The sequence below is a fragment of the Rhinopithecus roxellana genome, unplaced genomic scaffold, assembly GCF_007565055.1.
Source record: "Rhinopithecus roxellana isolate Shanxi Qingling unplaced genomic scaffold, ASM756505v1 contig5433, whole genome shotgun sequence".
NCBI lineage: Eukaryota > Metazoa > Chordata > Mammalia > Primates > Cercopithecidae > Rhinopithecus > Rhinopithecus roxellana.
Genome location: NW_022144050.1, coordinates 26,985 through 52,288, shown reverse-complemented (window position 1 = coordinate 52,288; position 25,304 = coordinate 26,985). Strand labels below are relative to the sequence as shown.

Here is a 25,304-nt window from a genome sequence, read left to right as displayed (position 1 = left end):
ACACAGAGGAGGCAGCAGCTGAGGGGTCCTGAGGAGGAGAATGCTTGACACTGGTAAGGGCCAGCAAGAGGCCGTGTGCTGGGGATATGGGCTTGTAGGAGAGGGCTGAGAGAAGGCATCAGAGAGACAGCAGGTCAGATGGGGGTCTGCAGGGGAGGGGTGCGCATGGGATGTTCGTGGGTGTTCCGGGCTGAATCATGTTCCCTCCCCAGATTCCTCTGTTGAAGCCCTAACCCCCAGGACCTCAGGGTGGGGCCTTACTTTGATACAGGGTCATTGCAAATGTAGTTCATTAAGATAAGATCATACTGGCGTAGGATGGGCCCTGAGTCCAAGATGACCAGTGTCCTTATAAAAAGGGGACGTGTGGACACAGACAAGCACACAGGGAGAACACGACGTGAAGACGAAGCCAGAGCTCAGTGGTGCTTCTCGAGGCCCGGGGATGCCGAAGAACCACCGCAAGCTAGGGAAGGGCCCTGGACCCCACTCCTCTCCAGCCTTCAGGGGGAACCAAGCCTGCCCCACACCTGGATCTCAGACTTGCAGCCTCCAGAACTGGCAGACAGTAGGTTCATGCTGTTTAAGCCACCTGAGCCATGGTACTTTGTTATGGCAGCCCAAGCAGACTCACAAATTCTGAGCTGAAGCCATCATTCAACAGAAGAACAATGTGAACTAATTTAAGTTTAAATAAAATCACTCTGACTTGCTTTGTGGAGATTTGCGATTTTGTGAGTTTCAGAGCTGCATGAAAGACCAGAGAGAAAAAGCAAGAGAGACAATAGCAAGAGAGAGGTTTTTCCTTCTTTTAAGTAGGAAAAAGGGGTGGCAGGCCTTGTTCAATCTCTCCTGTCCCCTTCTAGCTCTCTGACCCTCTGCTGGGGATAAAAACCTTGGCATAGCTTCCTAGGCTGCAGTGCCTTCTTTCCTCAGCGTGTCAGCTCCTTGAGTTAGAAAGGGACTTGAGACAGTCCCTTGCTCTGCTCCTGTCCCTCCCTGACCACAGTGAGAAAGTAAAGGCACCCCTGCTGGCTGCTTCAGAAAGAACTGGGTGTCAGCTTTGCCTGCTCGTGAGGCCAGAAGGAAGATCACTTATAAGTGGAACCCTTGCCAGCCAGGGGACAAGACAAAGTCATGCTGGGCAGGGACATGCCAGCTGCACAGGGGGAGGGCAGGAAGCAAGGGCGGCACACTCAGTATTCAGTAATGCTTGCTTCCATCAGCTCATTCCCAGGGCTGGGGACAAGGACACTTGAAGCAGTATCCCTGGGGCCAGGACAATGGGATGGTGCAAAGTGGTTGGGGTCACAAGTTCTGCGGCCAGCTCGCCTAGGCATGACTCTCAGACTGGCCACTCCCTGGCTGGGTGACACTGGGCAGTGACTTAAGTTTTCTAGGCCTCTGGTCTCCACCCAAATTTCATCTTGAATTGTAATCCCATGTTTTGAGGGACAGACCTGCTGGGAAGTAAATGGATCATGGGGGTGGTTTCCCCAGGCTGTTCTCGGGTGAGTTCTCACGACAGCTGATAGTTTTAAAGTGTGGCACTTCCTTGGTCTCACTCTCTTCTGCTGCCATGTAAGACACATCTTGCTTCCCCTTCACCTTCTGCCATGATTGTAAGTTTCCTGAGGCCTCCCCAGCCATGTGGACCTGTGAGTCATTTAAATCTTTCTTTATAAATTACCCAGTCTCAGGTTGTATCTTTATAGCAATGTGAAAATGGACTTATATGGAGAATTGGTACCAGCACAGTAGGGTATTGCTATAAAGATACCTGAAAATGTGGAAGCAACTTTGGAACTGGGTGATAGGCAGAGATTGGAATAGTTTGGGGGGCTCAGAAGAAAACAGGCAGATGAGTGAAAGTTTGGAACTTCCGAGAGACTTGCTCAGTGGTTTTGAGCAAAATGTTGATAGTGATATGGACAATGAAGTCCAGGCTGAGGTGGTCTCAGATGGAGATGAGAAACTTTTTGGGAACTAGAACAAAGGTCACTCTTGCTGTGCTTTAGCAAAGACACTGGCGGCATTTTACCCCTGCCCTCGAGATCTGTGGAACTTTGAACTTGAGAGAGATGATTTAGGGTATCTGGTGGAAGAAAGGTCTAAGCAGCAAAGGATTCATGAGGTGACCTGACTTATTCTGAAAGCTTTCAGTCATATTTGTTCATGAAGAGATGGTTTGGAAGTAGAACTTACGTTTAAAAAGGAAGCAGAATATAAAGGTTTGGAAAATTTGCAGCCTGACGATGGAGTAGAAAAGAAAAGCCCATTTTCTGGGGAGGAATTCAAGCCCACTGCAGAAATTTGCATAAGTAACAAGGAGCAGAATGTTAATAGCCAAGAAATGTCTCCAGGGCATTTCAGAGATCTTCACAGAAGCCTCTCCCGTCACAAGCCTGGAGGCCTAGGAGGGAAAAATGGTTTCATGGGTTGGGCCACGGACACTACTATTCTGTGCAGCCTCTGGATTTGGTGCCCTGCATCCTAACCACTCCAACTCCAACGTGGCTAAAAGGGGCCAAGGTACAGCTTGGGTCATTGCTTCAGAGGGTGCAAACTCCAAGCTTTTGCTGCTTTCATGTGGTGTTGGGCCTGAGGGTGTGCAGAAGACAAGAGTGGAACTTTGGGAACCTCTGCTTAGATTTCAGAGGAGGTATAGAAATGCCTGGTGTCCAGGCAAAAGTCTGCTGCAGGGGCAGAGCTCTCATGGAGAACCTCTGCTAGGGCAGTGTGGAAGGGAAATATGTGGTTGGAGCCCCCAGAGTCCCACTGGGTTACTGCCTAGTAGAGCTGTGAGAAGAGGGCCACCATCCTCCAGATCCCAGAAAGGCAGATACACCAACAGCTTGCACCATGCACCTGGAAAAGCTGCAAACACTCAACCCCAGCCCATGAAAACAGCTACGGGGACTGTACCCATGCAGAGCTGCCCAAGGCATTAGAAGCCCACCTCTTGCACCAGTGTGACCTGGATGTGCGACATGGCATTGAAGGAGATTTTGGAGCTTTAAGATTTAATGACTGCCCAGCTGGCTTTTGGACTTGCATGGGGCCTGTGGCACCTTTGCTTTGGCCAATTCCTTCCATTTGGAAGGGGAACATTTACCCAATGCTTGCTCCCCCATTGTATCTTTGAAGTAACTAACTTGTTTTTGATTTTACAGGCTCACAAGTGGAAGGGACTTGTCTTGTCTCAGATGAGATTTTGGATTTGGACTTTTGAGTTAATGTTGGAATGAGTTAAGACTTTGGGGGATGGTTGGGAAGGCATGATTGGTTTTGAAATGTGAAAGGGCATGAGATTTAGGAGGGACTAGAGGCAGAATAATATGGTTTAGCTCTGTATCCCCACCCAAAAAAAATCCCCATGTGACGAGGGAGGGACCTGGTGGGAGGTGATTGAATCATGGGGGTGGTTTCCCCCAGGCTGTTTTTGTCATAGTGAGTGAGTTCTCATGAGAGCTGGTGGTTTTAAAGTGTGGCACTTCCTCACTCTTGCTCTCTCCTGCCACCATGTAAGATGTGCCTTGCTTCCCCTTTGCCTTCCACCATAATTGTAAGTTTCTTGAGGTCTCCCCAGCCATGCAGAACTGTGAGTCAATTAAACCTTCTTCCTTTGTAAATTACCCAGTCTCAGGTAGTATCTTTATAGCAGTGTGAAAACGGACTAATACACTCAGTTTCTTTATCTGTAAGATAAGGAGGGTGAAACCGCCTGCATCTCTAAGAGCCATGGTGAAGATCCAGTGAATTTGCACATGAAAATAATCAGGATGGTGTTGGTAGACTAGCACCTGAGAACTGTTACTGTTACCAAATTTTATCTCCTGCAGCAAGGATGCCGTGAATAGCTGTGGGAGCAAAGAAAGAGCAGAGTGGCAGCAAGGCAGGTGAGTTCAAAGCAGCTGATGCTTGGCCCAGGGCTTCATAAATCTTCCCAGTCCTCCATCCCCCTAGCAGGACAACAACGGGTCTCAGAGCCTGGGACAAAGTCAGGCTGCAGGTGTGGCCAAGGCATGTGGGGTGTGGGATATTTTGCCAGGCATGCACCTTTACTTGTAAAATGTAGAAAGTCAGCGGTGGCCTTGGCAGGAGCAGTTTTACGAAGCATTCATGAGAAATTTAATAGTTGGTCTGGGCTTTAGTAGATCCTGCTCCAGAGTAAGCGTGTCATTTAAATATGTGGAGGTAGATACCCAAAAAATACAAAGCAGCTGCAAGAGTTGGAAGCAGTAACCTCTGGGAATTAGGAATGTTCCTGGGGGGTGAAGTGGGGAAACCCAGGATTTTTGTTTTAATCCAGGCAGTTCTGTTTGAGTTTTAAACTATGCTGATTGTATAGTTTGATTATTAAATTTTAAGTTAAAAATCCAATTAAAAAAAAAAAGATCTTGCTCTGACATCTTCCACAAACAGGAAGCTGTGATTGCTCCTGTAAATGTGAGGAATGCTCACTGCCTATGGTGTTTGGACTCCAGGGAGTGGAAGGAACACCAGCTCTTCCAGGCAAGGCCAGTTGCAGGCACTGTTTTACTAGGAAGAAAGAGAAGAAGGTGTTTCCAATTTTTTTTTTTCCCCACCCAGGCTGGAGTGCTGTGGCATGATCTCGGTTCACTGCGACCTCCGCCTCCTGGGTTCAAGGGATTCTCCTGCCTCAACCTCCCAAGTAGCTGGGATTACAAGTGCCCACCACCACACACGGCTAAATGTTTTTTGTAATTTTAGTAGAGATGGGGTTTCACCATGTTGGCCAGGCTGGTCTGGAACTCCTGACCTCAAGTGATCCTCCCACTTCAGCCTCCCAAAGTGCTGGGATTATAGGCATGCACCACAGCACCCAGCCTCCAATTTCTTTTCTGCCAAGCCTCAAGAAACCAGGTCTGAAGCGCTTCTGGAACCCCCACCTCTGACTCCTGTCTCGGACCCTGCCCACCCCGTAGCCAGACCCCCCTGACTCCAGACTTTCTCTGGTCCATACAAGTCACCTGGAAGCACTGGCAAATGACAGATGCTTAGGCATTTCACCGTTTGGAAGCTACTCTGCATTTCCCCATCTGGAAAGTCACTCCCGTGATCCTGAAACACATTTTTCATGTGATAAGAAATGTTAACTAAACAATGAGATACCGGAGGCCTGGGAGCTGCACAGGAGGCCTCCAGCAGGCGTCCTGCAGGGCCTCAGAGTAAACAGCATGGGGTGGGTGGGGCAGGGGGAGATCTTTTTTCCTTTCTTTTGAGCAGCTGATACTACCTATGCTGTCTATTTACCTATCTATCTACCTACCTACCTTTCTTTCTGTCCTCTATCAATCAGTCCCTATCTACCTATCTAGCATCCGTGAAAGGAAAATAAAATCTCCCCAAACTCATATGCCAAACAAAAAAGTCAAGCCTGGGAACTGAGACATGCAAAACTGCCTCCCTTCTAATTTGCTTGCAGAGAAATTCCGTGTGGGCCCCAAGATCTTTACTCTAAAACAGTTCTGTTAAATTTCACCCTGACAGTGTAAATGAACAGCTTATCTTTACAAATGCGGGACAAAGACAGGACTAGGAGTCCTCCATCTGCTCACCTGAGACAAAGGCACTCATGACTCCTTCTTCAACTCTATGTTTACTGTATGTAAAAATGCAGATCTGCAGAGCTGGAGATGAATGTACAATTGACTATTTCTCTACCCACTCTTTTTACATGTAAAATGTGGATTCAGCGAAGGTTGATCAAAAGCCTCAAAGGCTGGTTGCAGGTGGTTGCAAAATGCCCCTTTTCCCCCTATCCCCTGACCCGCCTTTTCCCCTATTGCCCATTCTTTCCCCTTTAAATAATGAAGTCCCCAAACCCTCTTTGGAAAAAGTAGCCACAGTTGGGTCTGTCACTCGTGTCCCTTTTTCCTGAGCACATCTTTAGCCTTGGCAAAATAAGCCTCTAAATTAATTGAAAGCTGTCTCAGATACTTTCTGGTTTACATATCTCTCTCTCTCTCTCTCTCTCTCTCTCTCTCTCTCTCTCTCTCTCTCTCTCTCTCATATCTTGTCCATGTTTGCACACATCCTACTGTCTCTGTTCACTCCTCTGCCTTGCTCTGGGCACTCCCAGGAGGCAGGGACTATAACCCCTGTCTTGTTTGGTGCAGAGCTGGCAGGAGAAGCATGCACAGAGGTACTTATTAAATGCTTCTGGACGGTGAGAAAGAACTGAGGCCAAAAGGTAAAACCACTAACATGCTTCAGAGGGTAAAGCCAAGGGCCAGGAGGAACCAGGGCAGAGCATCCATCTCTCTCATGTTCGCAGGACTCTCATCCTCTGCCAACCCTCAGGATCTCCTTTTCTAGTCCAGCCACCTCCTCCCCAGCAGAGACCACCAGTGGAGTTTTGGAACTTCACCCATCTGGTGGAGCATAACTATTTGGGTGTTAGTTTAAACATGATTTTAAACTTTAGATTCAGCCAGGCTTGGCTGCAGCTACCTCCTAGGTTCCTATCTGTAAGTACCCTTCCTCCCCTCTTTTCTTCTGCTCTGAAATGTCAGGTCTAAGTGGAGGAAGGTGAGAATCAGTGAGAAGCAGGAGAGGGAAGGCAGGAGGCCTGTTTGTGTACCCCACAAACACTTGCAGAACAGGAAGACACTACATGGGTCAATAGCTACAACATGGCCAGATGCAGAAGGCACACCATCACACAGTCATAGAGTGAGAGATGCAATGGAATGGAGTGACCCCTGGACAGGTGGACAGACAGATGAATGGCTGGCCAAGGTCATGGACAGATAGATAAATGGTAAAAGCTGAATCTAACAGATGGAGAGTTGTTTTTCTGAGCAGAAATTACAAGAGTTTGCAAATTTCCAGCATCTATTGTCCCAATGCAAGAAGGTTCTCTCAGAGGTCAAAACAACATCATAACTCAGGGCATTGCTCACTGGGACCAAATAGGACTTCATCAGTAGTTCGGAGGCCCCCACTGCACCCACCTGTTCTCTGTGTCCCTTCACAGGATGACACCCTGTGCTGAGCACCACCTTTTCTGGGCTGTTCTGTGCTGCTCTCCTGGCTGCCACCACTCGGGGCATTGTTGCCACCTGTCATCGGGGCCCCTCCTCCGTCCACGTCTTCAATGTTGCCGCCACTCTGCTGGCGGGCATTGCAATCCTTCCACATCCTGTGGGAGGGAGAAATCATTTGAGGATTCTCACCAACACGTTTCTAATCCCCCTAAATGCTCCACCATGGCCTTGCCTAAATCAGGATTAAAGACCATGCTCTCCAGGTGAGCAGCCCACCTGGCATGCTGGTGGGAAGACGGGCTGTTGTTCGCAAACCTCGGCACCTAATAAATGAACAGACTGCACCAGGATGAATGAGCTTCAGTCTCAACCTTCCATAGGAACCCTTGGTGCCGAGGCTCGATGGGGAGCTCTGCATCTTTGCACAAAACTTCTTAGAATTCATCCCAACTGATTACTATGTCCAAGTAAGAAGACTTATTGGATGAGAACTGTGTGCTGGGATATTCTTCCAGTTCTTGCTAACAGATGTGGAACGGTTACTACTAAAGACTCATGACCTTGGCAGCTCTGCAAGAACTCAAGCAGGTTCTCAGCCTGTGCAAATGTGGGGGAAAGAGATTCTCACCCGTATGAGATTTCCCATGGATTCATAATCTGAGACTGCTTGCTGAAACAAATGATCTGTTCAATGCCACTTGGGGGTAGCAGTTTTAATCATATGAGAAAATGGTGGCTGACACTGAAATCTGAACCAGGAGTACAGAGCTCCCTGCATCCCCCATGCCTTTCCCCAATATCTGGATAGAGGCATTTGTTGTAAAAACTTAACTTACCCACTTGGTCCAGAACCAGGTCCTAATTCTGTCCAAAGTGATGGGTCCACCCCAGATGTTCTTCAGCTGCTTGTGGGTCCCTAGGTAGGATGTGGTTAGTGGGGAGACATACATGGGGTACCCCAGGGGCTGATCACAGGTGGAGTTAATCAAGTTCCACAGGACCTGCTTATTGTTCTGGATGCTGCCGCGCTCTGGATTGCAGTTGCCAAGAAATATGAGCTCCTGCTGCTGTCCAGCCAAAAGTCCTCGGACGCATTCTTTGTTAACCTGCAGGTCAGAGAGGGAATGGGAAGAAAGGCAGATGGCCTGTGTTTTCCAGTCTATTGGTTTCTTTTCTTTTCTTTTTTTTTTAGATGGAGTTTCGCTCTTGTTGCCCAGGCTGGAGTGCAATGGCGCAATCTTGGCTCACCGCAACCTCCGCCTCCTGGATTCAAGCAATTCTCCTGCCTCAGCCTCCCAAGTAGATGGGCTTACAGGCATGCACCAACACACCTGGCTAATTTTGTATTTTTTAGTAGAGACAGGGTTTCTCCATGTTGGTCAGGCTGGTCTCGAACTCCTGACCTCAGGTGATCCACCCGCCTTGGCCAATCTATTGGTTTTAAACTACGATGAGAGAGCAGGACTCTGGGACTGAATATCTGTGACTACAAAAGTTTGGTGTAAGGCTCTTTTCACAGTCAAGCCAGAAGAGCCGTCCTGCAAGACAGATATGATGCCATCTTCATGGGGAAACTGAGAGAGAATGCAAAGAAAGTAGTTTTTGTTTTCACTTAGTGATTTGAAGCTATACGAAAAGAAGAGCCATTGGGAATAAGGCGTTTGGATCCAGGAACGGGTTATGAGAGACAGGTGTGGGTTCTAGAGAATTAAAAAGTCTCTACAAATAAGCTATATCCTGACTCTCACCTACATGTGTGTCTACTGGGTCTTCTTGGCAAAGTCTGTGCCTGTATGCTGGCTCTGTGAGGTGGAGGGTGATCCTGCCAGGGGAACGCAGCACCCAGCCCGATGCCATGCCCTGCCCCACTTGCCAGCCAGCGCTCCTTCCAGAACATTCCTCTGAACAGAGGATGCTGGCACAGGGAATCCTGTGTCAGTGGCCCCCTGCCCACCACCATTCTATTTCTTCTCAGATGGAGAGACGTGAGCCAATGGGGGACCCAGAAAGCGTGGCCGCCATACCTTGATCACCTTGAAGCTCAGGAAGCTTCTGTGGAGCATGATGACCTCGTACTCGTCAGGCGCCCTCATCCACCACGTGCCGCAGGGTGAGCAGCTCTTCCTTATTGGACAGCACATGCCCCCGCCAGGCTGGGTCGCCCTCGTGGCAGATGACTACCTTCTTCTCGAAGGACTGGATGGCCTCATAGAGGACTGCTGGGTCTTCATACTCTTCAGGGCAAGTGAACTGGTCCTGGTGGGAAGAAGTGTGGGTGTGGACTGGGCAAGGATCAGAGGAACTCACCCCCGGGAAGCATGCAGGTGGCAACTGTCCAGTGACCTCCAAAGCTAAGCCCTTTCCTCATCTTCCTCTCTCCTGTTCTTTTTCCAAATCCTGAGCTCGGCACAGAGGACCCCTCTTTATCTCATTGCACTAACCAATGGAATATGCCTAGAAAAGAGCTTCATGGCTTAGGTTCCTCTGACTTTTGGATATAGTTTTAGATATAGGTTGGGCACTTTTGCTAAGTCATTGTCTCTGCACAATACCCGTCTTTCTTCTAGTGGAATATCACCACATCCTAGCTGCTCCTGAGGGCAAATCACCATTGGCTAAAGTCAAGAATATCTGGATGGCTTCAATGCTTAGTTACCTAAGTGATAAACCCACTTACAGTGCTGTGCAGAGAAAGGAGACCATATTTTTCAAAGGCCATTTTTTCCCTTAAAGTTTCAGGCTGATCCTTTTTCTTTTTTTTCCCCAAGAAACAGGGTCTTGCTCTGTCACCCAGGCTGGAGTGCAGTGGTACAGGCATACCTCACTGCAGCCTGAAACTCCTGGGCTCAAGCAATCCTTCCACCTTAACCTCCTGAGTAGCTGAGTGATACTTTAAAAAAAAAAATAGGTTTGGCCAGGCACGGTGGCTCACGCCTATAATCCCAGCACTTTGGGAGGCCAAGGCAGGCAGATCACCTAAGGTCGGGAGTTCGAGATCAGCCTGACCAACATGGAGAAACCCCCATCTCTATTAAAAACACAAAATTAGCTGGGCATGGTGGCACATGCCTGTAATCCCAGCTACTTGGGAGGCTGAGGCAGGAGAATCGCTTGAACCTGGGAGGTGGAGGTTGTGGTGAGCCGAGATCATGCCATTGCACCCCAGCCTGGGCAACAAGAGCGAAACTCCATCTCAAAAATAAAATAAATAAATAAATAAATAAATAAATAAATAAATAAATAAATAGGTTTTTACCTGGTGAAGTTTCAGGGACATCCTGATAGCTGGAGCTACAACTTTATGCAGTAGGTCCATGTCAGCAAATACCCACTCGTCACATGCTGTTATTCTGAAGTCACCTTTGAAGAGGGCATGGAGGCCTATATAGGAAAGAATCCAGGCTGCAAAACAAAGTCCTAACTACTATTAATTCACATGGAACGATTGTTCAGAATCCTGTCATTGTGAGCAAGGTTTGAGTCTCCCATTTGTCCAAGAATTATCTTAACATTTAGGCTGATATAGAAAGAAAAGGAAGATAACAGGACTCACCCCAATGCACCAAGTGTCTACCCCTATAGCCCATGTTTGGGCCCTCATAAGTGCTAGTGTCATGGCGTGGGCATTGTCTTCAGTCATTTTAGGAGTCACCAAAGTACTTGATCGCTGAATGTGACACTAGGATTTCAGGTCAGAACTGGCCTCACACGTCCACTCAAAGTTAGAGTGCTAAAACACAGGTTCTTCTATCCCAATAATCCCCTAGAGACTACCAGCTCCCCAGAGATAATGATGCTAATTGCAGAATAATGCAGGAGCCTTTATTCTTCTTCTTTGCATTTCTGTATATCATTTTGGGGCTATGTTACTGGATTCAACCACAATATGGAGAGAGGAAATAAAACTAAACGAAACATCAAATGGGTCGTTTAGGTTCTCAGAGAACATGCATTTCCCAATCCCACCATTTTTTTTAATGATGAGAGGAAGAGGCAAAAGAGTGAAGCTTAAAACGAAAGATTAAGCAACTTCAGCAAAGTCCCAGGATACAAAAATCAATGTGCAAAAATCACAAGCATTCATATACACCAATAATAGACAAACAGAGTCAAATAATGAGTGAACTCCCATTCACAGTTGCCACAAAGAGAGTAAAATACCTAGGAATACACCTTACAAGAGATGTGAAGGACCTCATCAAGGAGAACTACAAACCACTGCTTAAGGAAATAAGAGAGGACACAAACAAATGGAAAAACATTCCATGCTCATGGATAGGAGAATCAGTATCATGAAAATGGCCATACTGCCCAAAGTAATTTATAGATTCAATGCTATCCCCATCAAGCTTCCATTGACTTTCTTCATAGAATTAGAAAAAAATATTTTAGGGCCGGGCGCAGTGGCTCAAGCCTGTAATCCCAGCACTTTGGGAGGCCGAGACGGGTGGATCACGAGGTCAGGAGATCAAGACCATCCTGGCTAACATGGTGAAACCCCATCTCTACTAAAAAATACAAAAAAAAAAAAAACTAGCCAGGCGTGGTGGTGGGTGCCTGTAGTTCCAGCTCCTCAGGAGGCTGAGGCAGGAGAATGGTGTGAACTCGGGAGGCAGAGCTTGCAGTGAGCCGAGATCCGGCCACTGCACTCCAGCCTGGGTGACAGAGCGAGACTCCATCTCAAAAAAAAAAAAAAAAAAAAAAAATTTAATTTCATATGGAACCAGAAAAGAGCCCATATAGCCAATACAATCCTAAGCAAAAAGAACAAAGCTGGAGGCATCATGCTACCTGACTTCAAACCATACTACAAGGCCACAGTAACCAAAACAGCATGGTACTGGTACAAAAACAGATACATAGACCAATGGAACAGAACAGAGGCCTCAGAAATAATGCCACACATTTACAACCATCTGATCTTTGACAAATCTGACAAAAACAAGCAATGGGGAAATGACTCCCTATTTAATAAATGGTGTTGAGAAAACTGGCTAGCCATATGCAGAAAACTGAAACTGGACCCCTTCCTTACACCTTATACAAAAATTAACTCAAGATGGATTAAAGACTTAAATGTTAGACCTGAAACCATAAAAACCTTAGAAGAAAACCTAGGCAATACCATTCAGGACATAGGCATGGGCAAAGACTTCATGACTAAAGCACGAAAAGCAGTGGCAACAAAAGCCAAAATTGACAAATGGGATCTAATTAAACTAAAGAGCTTCTGCCCAGCAAAAGAAACTATCATCAGAATGAACAGGCAACCTACAGAATGGGAGAAAATTTTTGCCATCTATTCATCTGACAAAGGAGTACAATCCAGAATCTACAATGAACTTAAACAAATTTACAAGAAAAATCCCCATCGAAAAGTGGCCAAAGGATATGAACAGACGCTTCTCAAAAGAAGACATTTATGCGGCCAACAAACATATGAAAAACAGCTCATCATCACTGGTCATCAGAGAAATGCAAATCAAAACTACAATTAGATACCATCTCATGCCAGTTAGAATGGCAGTCATTAAAAAGTCAGGAAACAACAGATGCTGGAGAGGATATGGAGAAATAAGGATGCTTTTACACTGTTGGTGGGAGTGTAAATTAGTTCAACCATTGTGGAAGACAGTATGGCGATTCCTCAAGGATCTAGAACCAGAAATACCATTTGACCCAGCAATCCCATTACTGGGTATATACCCAAAGGATGATAAATCATTCTACTATAAAGACACATGCACACGTATGTTTACTGCAGCACTATTCACAATAGCAAAGACTTGGAACCAACCCAAATGTCCATCAATGGTAGACTGGATAAAGAAAATGTGGCATATATATGCCATGGAATACTATGCAGCCATAAAAAAGAATGAGTTCATGTCCTTTGCAGGGACCTAGATAAAGCTGGAAACCATCATTCTCAACAAACTAACACAGGAACGGAAAACCAAACACTGCATGTTCTCACTCATAAGTGGGAGTAGAACAATGAGAACACATGGACCCAGGGAGGGGAACATCACACACCAGGGCCTGTTGGAGGGCGGGGGACTAGGGGAGGGATAGCATTAGGAGAAATACCTAATGTAGATGACGGGTTGATGGGTGCAGCAAACCACCATGGCATGTGTATACTATGTAACAAACCTGCACATTCTGCACATGTATCCCAGAACTTAAAGTATAAAACTAATAAAAAAAGAATTCAATTCAATTGTCTTTCATATTTGGTCAACACTCAATTATATAAAAATTATAGCTCCACACACTTACATATATTTTTAAAAAGACGGATCTTTCAAGATTATTTGGGTGTTCAGGTTCCTAGGTTTTTCCTGCCTCGCTTCCATTTCCCACACATCACTGAGAGTTGCCAGGATGAAGAACAGGGGTATCACCCAAGGGAAATCTCTCAGAGCCTGGGGCCTTTAAATTTTGGATGAACCTGGGGAGTAGGTTTGGGAAAGCAACTCATCCTGCATTCCTAGGAGAGGAAGAACAGTTTCTCCTTTTTTTCCTGTGTTTTCTTTCTGTAAGTATTCTCTATCGCAGCCGCCTCTTACAACCCTGGCCTCTCACATCCCCAAGAGGTAGTGAACTTACGAGGCAAGTACAAGAAACAGCGTCCCTGACAGGGCTGGCCTGGGACAGGATGAGCAGGGCATGTGTGTGAAGGCAGTCTCTGAGGACGGCTCCTCCTAAGGATTTAATGAGTTTGCTCACTGAGCAAGGCTTCTGATTCAACACAGCGCATTAGACCTGCACATCAGGGAAATAGTTCCACTGATTGCTATTTTAGCATTTCAATGTGAAATGTACCACTATCATTCATATCTAGGACTCCCTTGAGAAAGAAGCTGCCAAGGCTTCACGGCTTCAGAGCAGACTGTGGGAACCGGGAACAGCCAGGGGCTGGTCAGGTGGGGTTCGGGGTGCTGTGGCCTAGAGGAGCCTGGAATCTTCCAGAAAAGGATCCAAGAAGCTATCAAAAGCTTCCTGGGGCCGTGAGCTTTAGCCACTGCCTAAGAGGCACCAAGAAGACTGTTTTACAACAGCAGAGTCAGGCTGCAGGTAGGCTGATGCTGAGAATGGAGGCTTCTAAACGTGAATAACGACCACTACCTGCTCCCAATAGAAAACATTTGGAAATGCTCCCAGCATCAGATGGGAGCTACGTGCTAAAATGAGAGCGCTAACTCCTGAAAAATGAGTGGCATTTATTCAGGAAAGGATTCGGAGGGGCATGATACTTGCTCAGAATGGCCTTGCATACACATAAGAGAAAAAGCTTTCTCCAGATGTAGAGATGGCGATAGTGGAAAAGGAAGATTAACACCCAGACACCCAGAGCAACATCCACAGACAAAAGAGAAGAGCCAGGAAGGGCAGGCATCAGCCTAGTGCTTGCCCAGCTGCATGTGCCCAGCAGCCATCAACTGCTCACTCAGCAGCAGAAGAACGGCAGCCTCCACAGGCTGCCTTTCTAAGAGGCTTGAGTTCCATCGAAGGCCACCAACAATGGATATTTTCCCTGTCATTTCTATTTTCAGAGAAAATGAGACAATGGGGTGCTTCCTGCTGTTCCATTACTGAAATGATTCTCAATGTAGAAAACAAAGTCTGACTTAGAATTCCACTAGATTGGGGATATTATCCCCAGCACCTTAGAGATCAAGGCATCCTAAAAGGAAGGTATTTCATTACCTGGGTTTTTTCCCCCGAGAGAATGAAGAGGGGAAGGTGGTGAGCTGTGACAAGCCAAGCCGGGGTGGGCGGCCTCAGAGGTCTGCGGGACACCTGCAGCACATTTCTGTTGGAGCTTCACAGGGCTATGTCTTTTCAAAGCTCTATTGAGAAATGACAGGCTCCCACCCTCAGGCCAACAGCTGGAGCTGGGCTTTTATTACTGGGAAATAGTGTTGCATCTGAGTCATTCAAGGTTGGCCTTCCTGGGGACTAAAACAGCCCCCACTCCCAGCCCTGCAGAGGATGTCAGTGAAGCAGGTCATCTTATCATAGTCGGTCAGCTGGGAAGTCAGTGGTGTGGGATTACACAGGGGCACAGAGGGCAGGCAGGGCCCTGAAAAAACCTGGCACGTGTGTAATCGTGTGTTAGGGGAGCGTGTTCACACATAGAAGACCAAAGACGATGGCACTGAGATAAGCTGGCACTAGCTTCCATGGTACCATGGAAGTGCTAAATACTGTCATAAATAAAAACAGCACTAGAAAAATGTCATGCTTTCAGATGATGATGAGGAGCTAACACTTGAGTACATTTCCTTTTTAACTGGAAAAAGCTGGAGTATATTGTGTAGGCTGTAACACTGTGCTACTCATTGCAGAATGAATCCATCACTTGCTGTTCTTCTGCTTCCTCACCCACTTCCTGTGACATAGCTGGTGGTTATGTGTGTAGAGGGGAGGCTGGAGCCTCAGTGCAAAGCACAGTTGTTTACAACTTTCCTGGAAATGGCTGTTCTCTGGCTGGAGGCTGGTGCCATTTCCACGATGCCCAGGACAGCCCCCACCACAAAGAACCATATAGCTCAAAATGTCTATAGTGCCGCTGCTGAGAAACCTACTTTTTCAGAAAGACAGAGTAGCAGTGGAGGAGACGTCTCCAAGTATTGGACAGTGGGGTCCTTATCTGAAGTCCTAATGAACCTTGGGATGCAGAGAGAAACAGCTCTAATGTGGGGATAGTTTCTGCAGGACTCACAGGGGGATCTCCAGCACAATGACTGATTTGTTCATTTTAGTTAATTGCCAAACAGGCCTGTACATACTATGTTATTTACAGATTAGCATTGTGAAGCACCTTCTGCTGCCGCGCACTGCCATAAACGGAATGCTTGTAGAACATATGTAAACAATTAAGTGTGATTTACTGGCTGGGAGTCCCATGTTTACAGAAATACTCAGAGAGTGTGTGTGCCCGTCTACCTAAGTCACTGTCCCAGGCTCAGTAGCATCTCCACCTCGGGGACTGCAGCAAGGTCTCTTCATGTGTGCCTTATTCCTCTCTGTGGAATCCAGCAACCACACACCGGTTTCACAGTCAATCCCATGGTCCTGACCACACTCTCCTGCTGTAGTTCCCCAAACAAAAACAATGATCCAAAGGCGTGTACAGTGGCACATGCCTGTAGTTTCAGCAAAGTGGAAGGCTGATGTGGGGAGTTCAAAGATGTAGTGCATTCTGATGGCACCTGTGAGTAGCCATTGTACTCCAGCTTGGGCAACATAGAGATGTCCTGTCTCTTAAAACACACACACACACTAAAAAAACAGCAGGTGTTCTAAATGACTAGCACCATCTCTGAGTAACTAAAAGTGAAACAGAAGGAAACACTCTCCATTTGTATGGTGACTTGTGGGTTACTAAGTGCTTTCCAGTCCATAGGCTCCTCTCATTCTCACAGATGCATGATGTAATTATTATAGCCCTTCCATATGAGAAGAAACAGGCCAGAAAAAGTTGAGAAAGAGTAAAATGGGTTGGAACAAATACTCAGTATTTTATGCCACACTGAAGAAGCACAGAAGAAAACCCACAGCTTCTTCCAGGCCACCTACCTCTCTAGCAAATATGGAGTTGCTTTGATAATGTGTAACTAGAGTCATCTTCTTTATAATTTACTTTTTTGAGACGGAGTCTCTCTCTGTTGGAACATTGTGACAAGAATTCTCAATTAAAGTCTCAATTAAAAAAAGGAGGCATATGGCGTGATCTCAACTCACTGCAACCTCCACCTCCCAGGTTCAAGTGATTCTCGCACCTCAGCCTCCCAAGTAGCTGGGATTACAGGCACCTGCCACCATGCCCAGCTAAATTTTTTTGTATTTTTAGTAGAGATGGGGTTTCACCATGTTGGCCAGGCTAGTCTCGAACTCCTGACCTCAAGAGATCCACTCGCTTCAGCCCCCCAAAGTGCTGAGATTACAGGCGTGAGCCACCACGTCTGGCCCTGAGTCATCTTCTTAAAGGCCTGCTCAGAGCTGTGTGAGAATGAACTAATCCTTTTAAAGGCTTCAGTTGAGCCACAACACTGAAAGTGCTGTGAGTATAGTTCTTGAACTCATCCCCATCTCATCCTCCTAATTGGTGTGTATACTCTGCACAGACCCTGAATTGAGAGTGTCTTGAGCAAAATCTCAAAAAGAAAAACAGGCCCATGTTAAGTGTTAATGAGCGGTCCGGTTGGGGTGCGGTGCAGGAAGAGAGTTCCAAGTGAAAAGGTAGTTGGTCTGATAGGTCAGGGTCTTGCAGGCAGAGGCAGATACTATCATTATTCCATTTTTCAGATTGGAAAACAGACACAGAGAGTCCAAGGTCACAAAGCCGGGAAGCGAATCTGGGCAGTCTAGGGGTAGCACCCTTTTCTTAAATGATCCATTAAAGCTTCTCGACCCCTGGGGACAGCGCACAGCTGAAGACCAACAGGGGAAGTAGCGGGAGCCGGTGCAGACGCGAACGACTCTGTCTGACAGCTTTGGGGAGAGCCGTGGATCTCCCAACGCGGAGGTTGAGATCTGAGAACGGACAGACTGCCTGCTCAGGTGTGTCCCTGACCCCTGAGTAGCCTAGCTGGGAGAAATCCCCCACTAGGGGCAGTCTGACACCCTACACCTCACAGGGTGGAGTACACCCCTGAGAGGAAACTTCCAAAGGAAGAATCAGACAGGTACACTCGCTGTTCAGCAATATTCTATCTTTGGCAACCTCTGCTGCTCATACCCAGGCAAACAGGGTCTGGAGTGGACCTCAAGCAATCTCCAACAGACCAACAGACAGTCCTTCTGACTGTCAGAAGGAAAACTATCAAACAGGAAGGACACCTATACCAAAACCCTATCAGTACGTCACCACCATCAAAGACCAGAGACAGATAAAACCACAAAGATGGGGAAGAAGCAGGGCAGAAAAGCTGGAAATTCAAAAAATAAGAGCGCATCTCCCCCTGCAAAGGAGCGCAGCCCATCGCCAGCAACGGATCAAAGCTGGTCAGAGAATGACTTGGACGAGAGGAGAGAAGAAGGCTTCAGTCCATCAAACTTCTCAGAGCTAAAGGAGGAATTACGTACCCAGCGCAAAGAAACTAAAAATCTTGAAAAAAGAGTGGAAGAATTGACAGCTAGACTCATTAATGCAGAGAAGATCATAAACGAAATGACAGAGATGAAAACCATGACACGAGAAATACGTGACAAATGCACAAGCTTCAGTAACCGACTCGATCAACTGGAAGAAAGAGTATCAGCGATTGAAGATCAAATGAATGAAATGAAGCGAGAAGAGAAACCAAAAGAAAAAAGAAGAAAAAGAAATGAGCAAAGCCTGCAAGAAGTATGGGATTACGTAAAAAGACCAAATCTACGTCTGATTGGGGTGCCTGAAAGTGAGGGGGAAAATGGAACCAAGCTGGAAAACACTCTTCAGGATATCATCCAGGAGAACTTCCCCAACCTAGTAGGGCAGGCCAACATTCAAATTCAGGAAATACAGAGAACACCACAAAGATACTCCTCGAGAAGAGCAACTCCAAGACACATAATTGCCAGATTCACCAAAGTTGAAATGAAGGAAAAAATCTTAAGGGCAGCCAGAGAGAAAGGTCGGGTTACCCACAAAGGGAAGCCCATCAGACTAACAGCAGATCTCTCGGCAGAAACTCTACAAGCCAGAAGAGAGTGGGGGCCAATATTCAACGTTCTTAAAGAAAAGAATTTTCAACCCAGAATTTCATATCCAGCCAAACTAAGTTTCATAAGTGAAGGAGAAATAAAATCCTTTACAGATAAGCAAATGCTTAGAGATTTTGTCACCACCAGGCCTGACTTACAAGAGACCCTGAAGGAAGCCCTAAACATGGAAAGGAACAACCGGTACCAGCCATCGCAAAAACATGCCAAAATGTAAAGACCATCGAGGCTAGGAAGAAACTGCATCAACTAACGAGCAAAATAACCAGTTAATATCATAATGGCAGGATCAAGTTCACACATAACAATATTAACCTTAAATGTTAATGGACTAAATGCTCCAATTAAAAGACACAGACTGGCAAACTGGATAAAGAGTCAAGACCCATCAGTCTGCTGTATTCAGGAGACCCATCTCACATGCAGAGACATACATAGGCTCAAAATAAAGGGATGGAGGAAGATCTACCAAGCAAATGGAGAACAAAAAAAAGCAGGGGTTGCAATCCTTGTCTCTGATAAAACAGACTTTAAACCATCAAAGATCAAAAGAGACAAAGAAGGCCATTACATAATGGTAAAGGGATCAATTCAACAGGAAGAGCTAACTCTCCTAAATATATATGCACCCAATACAGGAGCACCCAGATTCATAAAGCAAGTCCTTAGAGACTTACAAAGAGACTTAGACTCCCATACAATAATAATGGGAGACTTCAACACTCCGCTATCAACATTAGACAGATCAACGAGACAGAAAGTTAACAAGGATATCCAGGAATTGAACTCATCTCTGCACCAAGCAGACCTAATAGACATCAATAGAACTCTCCACCCCAAATCAACAGAATATACATTCTTCTCAGCACCACATCGCACTTATTCCAAAATTGACCACATAATTGGAAGTAAAGCACTCCTCAGCAAATGTAAAAGAACAGAAATTATAACAAACTGTCTCTCAGACCACAGTGCAATCAAACTAGAACTCAGGACTAAGAAACTCAATCAAAACCGCTCAACTACATGGAAACTGAACAACCTGCTCCTGAATGACTACTGGGTACATAACGAAATGAAAGCGGAAATAAAGATGTTCTTTGAAACCAATGAGAACAAAGATACAACATACCAGAATCTCTGGGACACATTTAAAGCAGTGTGTAGAGGGAAATTTATAGCACTAAATGCCCACAAGAGAAAGCAGGAAAGATCTAAAATTGACACTCTCACATCACAATTAAAAGAACTAGAGAGGCAAGAGCAAACACATTCAAAAGCTAGCAGAAGGCAAGAAATAACTAAGATCAGAGCCGAACTGAAGGAGATAGAGACACAAAAAACCCTCCAAAAAATCAATGAATCCAGGAGTTGGTTTTTTGAAAAGATCAACAAAATTGACAGACCGCTAGCAAGGCTAATAAAGAAGAAAAGAGAGAGGAATCAAATAGATGCAATAAAAATGATAAAGGGGATATCACCACTGACCCCACAGAAATACAAACTACCATCAGAGAATACTATAAACGCCTCTACAGCAAATCAACTAGAAAATCTAGAAGAAATGGATAATTTCCTGGACACTTACACTCTCCCAAGGCTAAACCAGGAAGAAGTTGAATCCCTGAATAGACCAATAGCAGGCTCTGAAATTGAGGCAACAATTAATAGCCTACCCACCAAAAAAAGTCCAGGACCAGATGGATTCACAGCTGAATTCTACCAGAGGTACAAGGAGGAGCTGGTACCATTCCTTCTGAAACTATTCCAATCAATAGAAAAAGAGGGAATCCTCCCTAACTCATTTTATGAGGCCAACATCATCCTGATACCAAAGCCTGGCAGAGACACAACAAAAAAAGAGAATTTTAGACCAATATCCCTGATGAACATTGATGCAAAAATTCTCAATAAAATACTGGCAAACCGGATTCAGCAGCACATCAAAAAGCTTATCCACCATGATCAAGTGGGCTTCATCCCTGGTATGCAAGGCTGGTTCAACATTCGCAAATCAATAAACGTAATCCAGCATATAAACAGAACCAAAGACAAGAACCACATGATTGTCTCAATAGATGCAGAAAAGGCTTTTGACAAAATTCAACAGCCCTTCATGCTAAAAATGCTCAATAAATTCGGTATTGATGGAACGTACCTCAAAATAATAAGAGCTATTTATGACAAACCCACAGCTAATATCATACTGAATGGGCAAAAACTGGAAAAATTCCCTTTGAAAACTGGCACAAGACAGGGATGCCCTCTCTCACCACTCCTATTCAACATAGTGTTGCAAGTTCTGGCTAGGGCAATCAGGCAAGAGAAAGAAATCAAGGGTATCCAGTTAGGAAAAGAAGAAGTCAAATTGTCCCTGTTTGCAGATGACATGATTGTATATTTAGAAAACCCCATCGTCTCAGCCCAAAATCTCCTTAAGCTGATAAGCAACTTCAGCAAAGTCTCAGGATACAAAATTAATGTGCAAAAATCACAAGCATTCTTATACACCAGTAACAGACAAGCAGAGAGCCAAATCAGGAATGAACTTCCATTCACAATTGCTTCAAAGAGAATAAAATACCTAGGAATCCAGCTTACAAGGGATGTAAAGGACCTCTTCAAGGAGAACTACAAACCACTGCTCAGTGAAACAAAAGAGGACACAAACAAATGGAAGAACATACCATGCTCATGGATAGGAAGAATCAATATCGTGAAAATGGCCATACTCCCCAAGGTTATTTATAGATTCAATGCCATCCCCATCAAGCTACCAATGACTTTCTTCACAGAATTGGAAAAAAATGCTTTAAAATTCATATGGAACCAAAAAAGAGCCCGCATTGCCAAGACAATCCTAAGTCAAAAGGACAAAGCTGGAGGCGTCACTCTACCTGACTTCAAACTATACTACAAGGCTACAGTAACCAAAACAGCATGGTACTGGTACCAAAACAGAGATATAGACCAATGGAACAGAACAGAGTCCTCAGAAATAATACCGCACATCTACAGCCATCTGATCTTTGACAAACCTGAGAGAAACAAGAAATGGGGAAAGGATTCCCTATTTAATAAATGGTGCTGGGAAAATTGGCTAGCCATAAGTAGAAAGCTGAAACTGGATCCTTTCCTTACCCCTTATACGAAGATTAATTCAAGATGGATTAGAGACTTAAATGTTAGACCTAATACCATCAAAACCCTAGAAGAAAATCTAGGTAGTACCATTCAGGACATAGGCATGGGCAAGGACTTCATGTCTAAAACACCAAAAGCAACGGCAACAAAAGCAAAAATTGACAAATGGGATCTAATTAAACTAAAGAGCTTTTGCACAGCAAAAAAAACTACCATCAGAGTGAACAGGCAACCTACAGAATGGGAGAAAATTTTTGCAACCTACTCATCTGACAAAGGGCTAATATCCAGAATCTACAAAGAACTCAAACAAATATATGAGAAAAAAACAAACAACCCCATCAAAAAGTGGGGAAAGGATATGAACAGACATTTCTCAAAAGAAGATATTCATACAGCCAACAGACACATGAAAAAATGCTCATCATCACTCGCCATCAGAGAAATGCAAATCAAAACCACAATGAGATACCATCTCACACCAGTTAGAATGGCAATCATTAAGAAGTCAGGAAACAACAGGTGTTGGAGAGGATGTGGAGAAATAGGAACACTTTTACACTGTTGGTGGGATTGTAAACTAGTTCAACCATTATGGAAAACAGTATGGCAATTCCTCAAGGATCTAGAACTAGATGTACCATATGACCCAGCCATCCCACTACTGGGTATATACCCAAAGGATTATAAATTATTCTACTACAAAGACACATGTACACGTATGTTTATTGCGGCACTATTCACAATAGCAAAGACTTGGAATCAACCCAAATGTCCATCAGTGACAGACTGGATTAAGAAAATGTGGCACATATACACCATGGAATACTATGCAGCCATAAAAAAGGATGAGTTTGCGTCCTTTGTAGGGACATGGATGCAGCTGGAAACCATCATTCTTAGCAAACTATCACAAGAACAGAAAACCAAACACCGCATGTTCTCACTCATAGGTGGGAACTGAACAATGAGATCACTTGGACTCGGGAAGGGGAACATCATGCACTGGGGCCTATCATGGGGAGGGGGGAGGGGGGAGGAGGGAGGGATTGCATTGGGGAGTTATACATGATATAATTGATGAATTGATGGGTGCTGACGAGTTGATGGGTGCAGCACACCAACATGGCATAAGTATACATATGTAACAAACCTGCACGTTATGCACATGTACCCTAGAACTTAAAGTATAATAAAAAAAAAAAAAAAAAAAGCTTCTCTTCTGCAGGCACTCCAAACCTCTTCTCCATCTTTAGCTTCCGCAGAGTACCATGAGGCCCCCTGTCTACCTCACAGGACGGGGTCTCAGAAAAGCAACAGATCCCAACTCATACTAGCTTTTAAATAAAAAAATGTATAATCTTGCAAAACAAGAAGTGCAGAGGTTGGGCGAGAGCCAGCATTGGTTAGTTCAGCAGCTCAACAATAAATCCAAGGACCTGGGTATTGGTGCACCTCTCCACCTCTCCACACCACCATCCTCATGGGCCAGCTTCTACTTCCTCCTGAATGCTGTGTCTTTCCGTTCTTTTCTCCCTGATTTTAGCTCAAGTGCTGCTTCCTTCCTGGGGCCAGCCTTTCCTGCCTCCCTCTTGGGGTCAGTCCATCTTCCCAGGCTCTGGCAGCAACCTGCATCTGCTGCACTTCCCCTTATTACATAATTCCGTGAATAACGTCACCTCTTTCTGTTAGACTCAAAGCTCCACTAGGGAAGAAATTCTGTGCATATTGCTCACTATTGAACCCTGGAGTCGACCACCCAAATATTTGTCAAATGAGTAAATGGTAGCTCTGCAGGGCCAAGGAACCCAAGAAACACAAGAAACATGCAAACTACCAAAATACTCTTTACAACTCACTCCCCTCTGGAGAGTTTTCCCTGAGGCACATTCCTGTTGGTTTCTTCCCCTCAAGAAGCATTCTCCTTTCTCCTTCCTATAAAAGCCAGGTTTTTCTCAGATAGCCACAACATGCCCCATGCAAAGAGATTTGGATTATTCTATCATTTGGACATAGTCTATGCACCCTATGCAGGTCCACAGGGTGCTGGTTGCCCCAGCTGCTGCTGGTGGTCTTCATGTAGCCATGGTATCACTAGTGCATATGGAGAAAACAGAGCAACTGGAGAGAAACCGAGGAGGTAAAAGTGGGCAGGGCTTGGTGATGTTTGGGGATATGAGGGATAAGACAGAGGATGGTCTTAGGAAATTCTCCTGTTTTTTCCTTTTGGATAATGATATAGATGAATAAAAGTTCCAATCACGGGGATAGAAAACACTGGAAAATATGAGATTCATTCAGGCAAGTCTTTCATACACTATTCCATCATCAGTTTCATAAGGGAAAGGGAGTCAGATCTCATCTCCACCTTGTTTGCTTCTATCGTACTGTGTTCTACCTTGTTGGATCTAGTTAATAACTAGATGATAACTTCCTACTGGTAGTGGACTTACCTACTAGTGTTTGCACCTCCTCCTTGCCAGCCTAGAAGCTCTGAGACAGCAGGAGCAGTGTGTGTGCACGCATGTGTGTGTGTAACTGGATTCCCCACAGCACATTATTGTTTCATCCATAGTAAATGGTGGAGGAATATTTGCAGGCCTTAGCTGGACTACAGTATTGTGAAGGTCAGATAACCACATTTGATAGACAGGTTGGATTCTAACCTTGAAGCAGACAAAATGCCCATCTTATCAGCCTCGCTCACACCGGCTGTGCCTTTCCTTTGTGGTTGTACGTTTGAAGAGCTCATGCCACAAGCTTCTTTTTTTTTTTTTGTTTTTTTGTGGTTTTCTTGTTTTTTGAGATGGAGTCTCGCTCTGTCGCCCAGGCTGGAGTGCAGTGGCCGGATCTCAGCTCACTGCAAGCTCTGCCTTCCAGGTTTAAGCCATTCTCCTGTCTCAGCCTCCCGAGTAGCTGGGACTGCAGGCGCCCGCCATCTCACCCGGCTGGGTTTTTATATATTTTTTAGTAGAGAAGGGGTTTCACCGTGTTAGCCAGGATGACACAAGCTTCTTAAAAAGGGGATTGGACGTTCACCAGCCTCAGACTCCATGGCAGGGTGACTGTGTCTTTGAATATCGCGGCTGGAGGCTGGTCACCCTTTTGTCTTTGGGTGAATAGGCTACTCAGGAAGGCAGGGATGCGTGCAACCTCCTTTCTTGTTAATGAGTTTGCATTTTATTTTGGCAGATCTAAAATAATATTTCAAAGGCAGTGTAGAAGCAGATAGGGACATTACTTGTAATCGTTTAATATTGTTATGACATGACATTTGCCTACAGAAAGAGAGACAAGCCACCATCTTCAAGGGAGGGCCAGACAGTGTTAAGTGCATTATGTTGAATACAATTTTGTTTGGTGATCAGGCAGCCCTGGGTTCAAATCCTGCCTCTATTGCTACCAATTAAGCCACTTAACTCCATCTGAGCC

At 45.4% G+C, this 25,304-nt stretch overlaps 1 pseudogene; it reads right to left on the bottom strand.

Moving 5' to 3' along the window:
- The window catches only part of LOC115896145, a 47,392-nt pseudogene that overhangs the window by 8,330 nt on the left and 13,758 nt on the right, over positions 1 to 25,304 (bottom strand).